We start from the raw sequence: 11,401 nt of genomic DNA, 5'->3' as shown, positions 1-11,401 counted from the left end.
ATTAGCAAGCACATGATTAAGTTATAATTTCATTGGACTAGAAGAAGCTAAAGATTGTCACAAAATGAATTAATGTAATTGAATCATTCAATGCCTTGTATCTTAAGAACTCTATTGGATGGATACATTTACCTTATGATAATTATTTATCTATAATTTTAAAGGTAAAATACGCACTTTTTGATAATATCAGATCTTATCGTCTAAGATACGTTTATTACCAAAAAGTAAAAATCATAAAGAAAATAATCAAATGTATACTTTTATTACAGAGACTGTCGCACGTAGGAATAACATTTCAACAGGATTTGCCAAGTTCAAGTATTGAATAGGTTAGGGCCATTTGATTGTGCTCCGAATAAAGAAACATGTATTTGGATAGAGAAAAACAAGTTTATAGTTGGCGTAGACATCGATAACACTCATCTTAGAACAACGTTCAACTTTTTCTGCAACTGTTCTCGCACGTTCCACTGCGTTCACAAAAAAAAAAAAACACTTTACAATGGCGTTTTACCTCAAAAGAACAATTCAAAACTAACATGTAGTAGCACCTGCAGATTGTTAATCTCCTCATCCGTGAGGGAATGCTCCATGGATCGATATGCAATCCGATAACAATGACTCCTCATTCCTTCTTGTTCGTAAAGTTATCTATCAACTCACCTGGTAGTGGCGAAACAAAAAGTTATCTATTAAACTCCTACCACAAAAGATGGTCAAATGCTTTGTATTACGGTTGTTGAAAGACTTTAGGTGATTGTTATCATTTTAAATTGCTTACCTCTTCAACAAGATCCCCAACTATTCCTCTTATAACTTCACACAAGTTGTTCTCCGTAAACGATTCATTGATCCAAAAACTCATGTCTTTGTAACAGGGATGATACTGCAAAAACAATTGAGTTGTCAACCCATGCTTCTGCAGTAGGCATTAAACAATTAAAAGGATATAAAAACTGTGGAAAACTGCAAAATTTATACCTTTGAAAAGGGTTTAAACTTCACTCCCATTTGACCTTTGGAAAATTGTAATCAATCAGCTCAATCAGATTTTGGAGGAGACACTACATTAGGATTCCATGAATTCAACATTCAAATCATGGAGCTACATTCAGTAGCTACCTGTGAGGTAAATCGCTCATCGGTTGTCCAAAATAGGCGAATATCTGGAATGTCGAATAAAATCATTGCTAGCCGCTCCAATCCAAGTCCAAAGGCCCAAGCAACACTGTCCGGTCTACCGTTACTTTTCAATATTTCTTGCTCCATCGCCCCACAACCCAAAACCTCCATCCATTTCTCCTGAAATTTGTTGTAGGTTGCTGGTAAGTTATACTTGATGCTAAGGTTTACCACATGCACTAGTAATTAACTTAAAATGATTCAGATAGAACAATAATCAATGTAGAAGTACGATGAACATTGTAATCAATCAAGTAAAGGAAAAGGCAAAAGCTACTCAAAATACTTCAACCAAATAATTTAAACTAAAAGAAAACACTAAGACCATCTTACAAAAAAGACGAAGAGAATACCTTAAAATAGATCTCAAGTTCATAAGGATTGGTAAATGGGAAATAGGCATCAATCCAACGCATCTCCACAGCACCTGAAACATTAACAACTTGAGGCTAATTGGTGTATTGTAGTCTTTAGTCTTTACAATGCAAACCTTTGACAAGTAACATCATAAAAGGATCAAAATTTATAGTAGCCAGTTAGATACTTCCCATAAAATCTTTAATAGATTTCACAGCACTAATATATACATCTCCATGCTATCTCCAATAAAATAAAATAAAATTGCAAATCTGCAATTAGTTTCTGTCAAAAAAGCTCCATCGCCTTACCAAAACCAATAGTATATTCATGATGTGAACAAAGATATTGGTTCAATATGGAAAATGATTTTAGCCAACGCCAATAGTATGCATCATTTTGCAAACATGCAATCCCTCAATACAGTTTTGAATCTAAAATTTACCGCATAAGTCACGAGCTAGGCCTCCTAGACTTTTCTTTAAGTCCTCAGCTGCATATGAGGTTGGATCCAAACCTGATCCCTCCCAAATATCTGGAGTAAAAACACGAACCCCTTCCATCTGCAATATAAAGGGGAATATACGTTAGAGGGGAACAAAAGAAATAACCCTTAACTAAGAACATTATCATCTTAAAACAAATTTTACATGTCAAATCAAAGCTCTTCACCATGTGAATCCTCAAAGGACCCCATGGTAGTGCCAACAAATGGCCGAGCTGCACTTGTAGATTGGGCAGAAAATTACCAAAGAGGAGAATTTTATAAAGCTAGTAAAAATTGAAGATATTTTCAACAAATCGAAACCTGATGGAACAAAGGGTAATGGGTAGAATCTATAGAATCTCTGCGGTAAACATTGCCAGTTACAAGAAAATGAGTGTGTCCCCTTCTCAACAGCTCTGCTTGATGAGCACTTGTATGACACCTCAGTAAGGTTTGAGAGTAAACATAATATGTATCATTATAGCTCCTGCTTACATGATCGGCAGGCACCAGTACATCATCAAAGTTCTGGAAAAATAATAAATAAAGATTTACTGCCATAACCAAATAAGTATTCTCAAAAACTTATCCAATGATCCGACATATATTATAACATAATTAAGACAATTAAATTAATTCATCATACCAAGGACAAAATGATTTCTTAAGGAGCACATAAAACTGGATAAAAAGAGGCCTAGAATCCAATAACGTAGATTTTTTAAGATATAAGTGCGAATTAATTCATTAATCATTCCATCGCTGAAGAATTGAATGACCCTAAAACCAAAATAAAGACTGTTTTAGAAGTTCGTCATACCGCTTGCAGAGCTCCAAAAACAACTACGCAGAAAAGTAAAACCCTTGTGCACTGAAGGACTTAATGATACTCAAATCACATTTTCAATATAACGAATTGACTAGAAAACCCTGGAATATTGAACAAACATGCTTATGAAGACATTTGTAAGGAGAAAAAATGTCTACTCTCTCTCTCCCTCGGTCACAAATCCACAGATAAACACATACAGAGAGATTCAAACTTACAATGTAACCTAGGAAATCCATAAGGTAATATATAAGCAGACAAGCTTCTGCTATCTACAAAAGTTCATAGAGATCATAGGATTGAATTTACAGAAATATCTAACCTCAAAAGATATTCCCTTTCCATCCATTATTATCTACGAGAGGAAAAGAAAATTCAGGGAGCAGTGGATCACGTTGTACCTGTTTCACTGAAACAATTGGGCAGAGATCATCAAACTTATCGAACATAGTCGGGAAATTAGTATCAAAATATTCATATATCCCATTCTTCAGAATCCCAAGTGGGTGGTCATTCCTTCTGTGGAGCTGCATTCCCAGTTTCGAGAAATCATGTCCGGAACAGTGTTTGTCGGGTCATCCCTCACCACATCTACAAATCCCAACATCCAATAAACACTAAGCCAAATGTAAACAATGAAAAAAACATAAATCCATGAATCAAAATCCCTCACAATAAAAATAGTTAAACAAAAAAAATTATCAACAATTGATTCCCATTGCAGATTATTTTCAATCATTTAACATTACAACAGGGAGGGTGTAATCGGCTTAGATTAACCAGCTTATAAACATCTTCCATTACAAAGCATACCAAACAAATACCCAATAAATTTAATTTCCTTTATCAAATACAACTTGCACATACAAAGGGAATATTCTCCTAGCTCCAAAATTATATTAATTTAAGGGGATAATGCCCATTCCCCGAAGAACGAAAGTGCAATAATAGATCGACTCATCAAGTTAAAATGCAAAATCAGAAAACACTGAAATGACGCAGTTCAAGAACAGTCAAGAAGAAACCAAGTTCACAGAAAAAAAACCCATTTTTATACCATCTTTAGCAATTTTGATTCCACGAAGCTCTAACACGGAGAAAGCCGCCGGTTGTCTCCATTTTTTCTTAGAAGAAAGAGAATTGGTTTGTTTATCTAACATATTTCTCAAGGTAAATTAAATCTTAGATCATTCTATTATGAATAAGTTTACTAATTAGTCATTGTATTTTAAAAATTTGCAATCGAGTTTTTTAATTACAAGTGAGCCTTGATGAGTAAGTTATACCACATGTCGTTGTATAATGAGTAAATTTATTATCAGATCACTTTATTTATAGATTTTAATAATCATGACACTACAATAAAAATATGTTGACATTATAGAACATATAATGGCTAAATTTTTAATTTAAAAAAAGATTGAACTTCAGGACTAAATCTACTTTTTATTATTGTAACTTCTTAAGTGAATTACATTACTTCCCTAGTAAATCTCCTAAAAAATAAGATAATATTAATACATGAGTAAAGAAGAAGAAGAAAAAGAATAAGAGAATGAGAAAAAAAAGAGGAAGAAAAAGAAGAAAAGGAAGAAGATGAAAAAGACTACTCTTCCTCTTATTATTCTCACTCTTCTTCCTCCTCCTCATCTTCTTCTTCCTCTTCCTTTTTTTCTTCTTCTTATTCCTCTTTTCTTCCTCTTCACCCTCTTCTTCTTTCTTCATCATCTTCTTCTACTACTACTACTTCTTCTTTTCTTCTTTTTCATCTTCCTCTTCTTTTTTCTTTTCTCTTTTTTTTTTTCTTTTTCTTCTTCTTCTTCCTCTTCCTCTTCTTCTTCTTCTTCTTCTTCTTTTTCTTTTTTCTCTTTTTCTTATTCCTCTTCCTCTTCTTCTTCTTCTTCTTCTTCATCCTCATTTTCCTCTTCTTATTCCTTTGCTTCTTCTTCATCTTCCTCCTCATCTTCTTCTTATTCTTCTTCCCCTTTCTCATATTTCTGTTCCTCTTCTTCTTCTTCTTCTTCTTTTTCTTCTTCTTCTTCTTCTTTTTCTTCTTCTTCTTTTTCTTCTTCTTCTTCTTCTTCCTCCTCCTCCTCCTCCTCATTTTCTTCTTCTTTCTCCTCTTTTTCTTCATCATCATCATCATCTTCCTCTTCTTATTTTTCTTCTTCCATGTGACCATCCCAAGCTTGAATCCATGTTGTTGAGCTTGTAACGCACCAAAATATGGGTTAGAAGTTTCGACCTTATTCGTTTGGGCTTATGAATAATTTTACCATGGTATATGAACCTTTAGACCCAAGAGGATTTGAGTTTGGCTTGGGATGAGCCCAACTAGCTTAAAAGGGAAAGTTTTTAATCATACATCAAATGAGGAAGGACTAGGTGGGTAATTATCCCACTTTTTGAAACAAAGGTTGATTTCCCATTAATCGGGATGATATTACATCCGGTTACCCATCTCTTTTTCTTCACCATTTTTTGTCTCTTCTTCCTCTCCAAGGCAAGTTAAAGGTCCAGACTTTTTAGTTTTACAAGCTTGAATAAGATTTTTCAAGGTAAGATTCATAATCTACACATCCTAAGCTTCAAATTGAGTCCCCATTTGCAAGGTTTGGATGTCTTAGGCACAAATGAGTTTTGGATGGGTTTAAGGAACCATGAGATTCAGTCCGGTTTTGATAGAGTTTTGGGTTGTAAGAATTATTTCTAGTGTTCCTTTAAGTATAAAATGAGTTAACAACTCATTTTCATGGCTTTGATTAGCACAAAAGCAAGGGGAGAGCTCAAAGCCTACAAGGAAAAGCTAGTCCTTGGGTGATTCAAGAACGTTTTTAGTCACCAAGCTTCAAGGTAACAATTTATAACTTGACCATACTGCACGTAGGTCATTGTGTGTGCATTTTGGTATGTTTTGGTTCATGTGAACATGCAAAGTATTTCCATGAAAAGATTCACATTTGTTATTTGTAAGCATGAAAGTTGATACCTTTTGAGCTCTAAGACCTCAAATAAGACTTTAAAATCAATTTCTAGTCTTAGGGGAGTGAATGGGTGAGATTTGGGTGTGTTTTTCTGCTCAAAACAGAGCACTTTGGTCTGTTAGTATCGATACTGGAAGAACAATACCGACACTATTCTTCACGAAAGGCCAAAATCAAGCTGAATTATAAGGGAAATATCGATACTTTCTATAGGAGTATCGATACTCATGGTCCAATATCGATACTTAGAGGGTTGGTATCGATACTGTGGTATTTTTGTAAACATCGAAGCCAAATTTGGTATCGGTACTCAGGTGAGTATCGATACCCAGGGTAGAGTATCAATACTCTCTATAGGAGTATGATACCCAAGTGTTTTTCAAAACATCAAATCTGATTTTGGTACCAAGGGGTGAGTATCGATACTGCTGTCCCAGTATCGATAAGTACAGTGATTTTTGGGAAATTTTATTCGATTGGTTTGGGTGTTTGAGCTTGAGTGTTTTGGGTTCGTATAAACTATAAGTATCTAATACAAGTGAAAACAATTAAGATTGCTAAATTCTCACCTAGAAATCAAGGAAGTTAGGATGACATAAGATTGACCTTGTGTGATACTCGATAAACGGTTCGGACACCTGAGTTACTCTAGCATTATTCCGATTATCTTTTGTTTGTAAATAATCCGGATAATGTCTGATGGTATGTATCTGATGCACATAAATTCTGGGTCATATCAGTATGAATTTCGATGCACGTAAATTCTGAAATCATACCTTATACTCGACTTGGTTTGAGGTTTGAGCTTCTGAAGCACGTAAATTCCAGTCCTCACCCCGACCTCTCAAGAGTTCCAAGATAGACTAAGGGTTATAAGTTTTTTATGCACGTAAATTTTGATTCTTACCCCGAAGCTATCATTTTCAAGTAGGTCATTATGTTATCCGAGATGCACGTAAATTTCTTCGACCTCACTGCGTGGACTATTTCATGTGTGTTATGTAATTTTGCGTTCATATGACTTTACACACCGACATGTTCATGTAATGTATGTATATAATATCACATAGTTATTCTCGTGGTACTGAGCTTGTGAGCTCATCGTATGGAATGTGTTTCCGTGTGTAGGTTAGTGGAGGGATCGTCGAGGAGCCTATCGCATCAATACATTCCAAATCGACTGCTGCAGAGTATGTCTTGATTTATTTTAGAGGGCATGTATTTTTATGTGGACCTTGTATATTCGAGTCATAACTATATTTTGATTTAAAACTCTAAGGTGGTATTGTACGTATTTTAAAGGACTTCTATATTTTGTAAATGTTGAATTTGATTTTTGCTGCAATTATGATGAGTTATTTTGATAATTATATACGTTTTCAAAAGAAATTTTTGGGTTGACCATTTCGATGGTCCCGTGTGACATCGTAATCCACGGCCTCGGCTAGCTTTTAAAAGAAGAATTGTTTGTCACTGAGACAATATGAAAATTTACATATGTTGCAAATTTTCTAACTTGTTTTTCCATTCGACAAAGCAGCAGCAGCAGCAGTGGGATTGAACTCATCCCAAGCTTGAATCCATGTGACCATGGCCTCGGCCAGCTTGTGGAAGAAGAATTGTTTGTAATTGAGACAATATAAGTTTCCAAAATAATTTGACAATGGCATTTGCATATGCTACAAATTTTCTAACCTGTTTTGCCATTCGACAAAGCAACAGCAACAGTAGTGGATTGAGCTCATCCAAAGCTTGAATCCATGTGACCATGGCCTCGGCCAGCTTGTGGAAGTAAGGGTCAACTTTTTCTAGCTTTTCCTTGACCTGCTTAGCCAGTTGGATGTAGCAATTCTGAACTGTGGTGCAGTCTTTTGGAAGAACAACTTGCTAGAAAAATTGGACTATCTCCTCTAGCTAGTATATTCCTTTGTATTCTTTCTCTAGGTCCACGAATGGGTTGCTCGCTTTGCTGTGATAGATGTAAGGCAACCCCTGTTTTCACCCAATACCAAATGATCATATATCACCTATGCATTAATCATCAAACCAAGCGATGAAGATTAAAGATAATGTTAATATTTACCCGTAACATCAAATAAAGTAGTTACTTTAATCATTGTTCTTGTTTTTAAATGCTTTGACACTTAACATGTTATTTTGAGACAAAACGTCTTTGGTTGAACGAAAATTGATAGTTGACAAACAGTCGACATATATCATACTGATGTGGTGTATGTCACGTGTTGGGAGTAATGTCATGTTGCACGTTATGTGTCGAAGTGAAGTCCTTGAACAAAATGCAGGAAGCCTTGGGACCCAAAATCCTGTTAATGTCATTCCTGTTGTAAAGATCATAATCAAAGTCATTGGGGACGTTGATGGTCTTCGAAGGATCACCGTCTTGAACGATGATAAGATGGTAAGGCTGAAAAAGAGCCTTTACACCTCAAGAAAGTCCAAGTTTCTTATACTTGGTATAACGATGTCGAGCTCATATTTCGGCTGATGCTCTAGTATTGCTGCAATTTCTACTTCTATTAAAGAAGCAGCATGAGTTTCCGGATAAAGAGAGGCTAAAGACATCTTAAGAGTTTTGCATGGATTAAAGACTTCTTCAAAAGCTCAAAAACCCAATCTTTTACGCTCAAGACCTAGTTTTTGTCTGCAAAAAAATTATTATTTATAATTATTGAATGATTTTAGTGATAAAATAGAATGTCTTTCTACTTAGAGTTTTATATTCGAATCGTTATAAGATTTCGGCTTCAAACATTGACGTAGGGCATGTGTACATCCATTATCAAATGACTAAGAAAATTTTGAACAAATACTACTTTGTAATCACTCTAAACTAATTTCAATTGTAATAAATTCGAGCACAAATTTTATTAATACAATAATACCATGCAAATGGAAAAACTTACATTTCTTATTAGTGCATAACATCACTTAAACATCAGTTATAAGAATAAAATTACAATAATTTTCCCTTAAAAATCATAAAATTAGAAGAAAAAAAATCCAAGATCAAGAATTAGCAAATAATTATAGAGAATATATATTTTCAATAACCATTAGAGAAGATGAAAGATGGAACTGAATATAACTTCATTTTCTTCCGTTAACATTTGTGGTAACTTTACAAGTCTCCCATGGTGATTCTTGAAGGAAAGCTTTGCAATCTGCAAGCTTTAGGTTGTGATGAATGAGTTGGTGAGGGTATAATACCGCAAAGTAATATCCCTTTGAATCTATTGGCTTGCTTAAGATGGAGAAATGTGTTCTTTCATAACCATGCTCGTCAACTGGTACACATGTTATTCTAGCACAGCTCCTGCACTTAAATTTAAGAATGTAAATGAAAATGGCATTAGGTGAATTATTCTTGAATAGTTCGTATAATTCAGATTATCAAAAGATAATACTATAAGAAAATTGCTTTATGGGGGATAAACTTGATTAGTTGGGATTATACCTTTAATTGGGGCTATTTTGGGGCCTGATTTACATAGAATAATGCCTTCAATACCAATGGAGAGTGATTTATCTTCCACATCAAGCACGGGTTTATAAAATAGGTGTGGTTTTGAAGCATAAACATAATCGCTAGCTGAACCAAAAGTAACCATAAATGAACATAGAATCAAAGATATGGAGAGAGTGGTGAGAGCCATTGACATGTGTGATGAAGAATAAACGAAAACACTAATTTAAGGCTTAAAGGGATGAAGAGCTATTGCAATACGCACGCGCACACATATATAGGTAGAGAAGGATACATGATTTTAGTTCAAGGGGGCAAAGTATAACTAATAATAGAAAATGGGGGTAAAATAAATCAAAATTTAAAGGTCTAAATAGGTAATTATCCCTATATTTTTTTAATGGTAAAAAAATTAGGGGTGGCCCCCAAGGGTCTACATGGCTTTGTCCATGAAGGAAAATCAAAAGTTGAGATTAACAGTATGAAATGAGAATATATTTGTAACACCCTAAACCAGTACGACACATAGTCAATGTAACACCCCCAACCCGTACCCGACCCGGATACGAGTCCGAAGTGTCACATTGACTTTTTAAAACAATGTTCTTACAAAATAACAAAACGTTTGGACTTATATTAAGAAAATACGATAACATATTGTTGAATTATGCTCATTATAACAAATTTAAGAAAAGAAACGTTTTTATGAATAGTACTATACGGTATGAACAGTATTGTGAACAATAATGTACAGTACCATGAACAGTAATGAACAATACCGTGAACAGTACGAAGTGCTAAAATTTTCCAAAATGCTACAGGTGTATCGATACCTTGCTACAGTGTACTGATACCCTTGCTACAGTAATTTCGTCCACTTGTATAAAAACTCATAAAATTTAAACTTTCATCACTATACATTTACCATTTACATAAATACGTTTAAAACATTCCAAAACTCGATCAGAGCATATCGTATTCAAATCTTTATTTACATGCCAACCAATATCAGTATTACAAAATACATATTATTCAATTCTTTTCTGATATGATCTTTGGAAAGGAGAAACTGACCTGCCTTACTTAACTTTTATCATTCTTCCTCTTCTTGGAACCTATGCGTGAAACAATCACACGCTAAGTCGTTGACTTAGTGAGGCATATAAAACATATAATAAAACCATAGAACATTTCACATAACAGAATGCATACATGCATAAATACCATCATTATCTACATCAATATCGTTATCATGATCTCTATCATTATCATTAACCCATTTACAACATGTTATCGTACACTTAACCTTTGTAACATGTCATCTTGTACTTACTAATTGTAACATATCATATAATATATTTCATATAACAAAGCATATAAATCACATACAATGTATTTATACTATCTCTTTCAATAGCTCATATACTAGCCCATTTATACTTTTGATATCTTTTGTAGACCCGTATACATTGTTGATAACTCAATTTATATGAGTAATTTGAAGTTGTAAACACATATGTTGTCACTACAACTCATATAATAATTTGTCCATATGTCCCGAAGAACATAGGTAACCTGTCCATATATCCCAAAGAACATAGGTAATCTGTCCATATGTCCCAAAGAACATAGGTAATCTATAACATATATAATCATGCATTTAACACATAATAACATCTCACATCATGGAAGATGAAAGTCAATTTATTCATTTTATTTGCCCATAATACACTTGTGAGAACTAAAGATATGTGAGTACATTGAGGTTGTGCACAAATATGTTGTCACCACAGCTCATATAAATGTCCCGAAGGACCAGTCCATATGTTCCGAAGAACATAGGTAAACAGTTCATATGTAACCCCCCAGACCGATGCGGGTAGCCCGATCCGATCTGAGAAGTCACATTAGGGCCACCGGAGCGACCCACTGTAAAAATAGCGGAAAATTAAAAACTTTTTATCAGAACATGTAAACTTATAAAATCAGTTTTCACTATTTAAAAATAAAACAGATTTCCAAACTCGTATATAAATCAAAATACAATTGCATGCCCCCTAATCACATTTACCATA

General features: G+C 34.3%; 1 pseudogene; it reads right to left on the bottom strand.

Annotated features, from left to right (window-relative positions):
• Positions 1–289: 289 nt before the first annotated feature.
• On the bottom strand, positions 290–8,425 carry LOC120138010 (annotated as a pseudogene).
• Between the last annotated feature and the right edge of the window lie 2,976 nt (positions 8,426–11,401).

This window comes from Hibiscus syriacus, unplaced genomic scaffold (assembly GCF_006381635.1).
Source record: "Hibiscus syriacus cultivar Baekdansim isolate YM2019G1 unplaced genomic scaffold, ASM638163v2 tig00110677_pilon, whole genome shotgun sequence".
In the NCBI taxonomy this organism is placed as follows: Eukaryota; Viridiplantae; Streptophyta; class Magnoliopsida; order Malvales; family Malvaceae; genus Hibiscus; species Hibiscus syriacus.
This window is presented reverse-complemented; position numbering and strand designations above follow the sequence as displayed.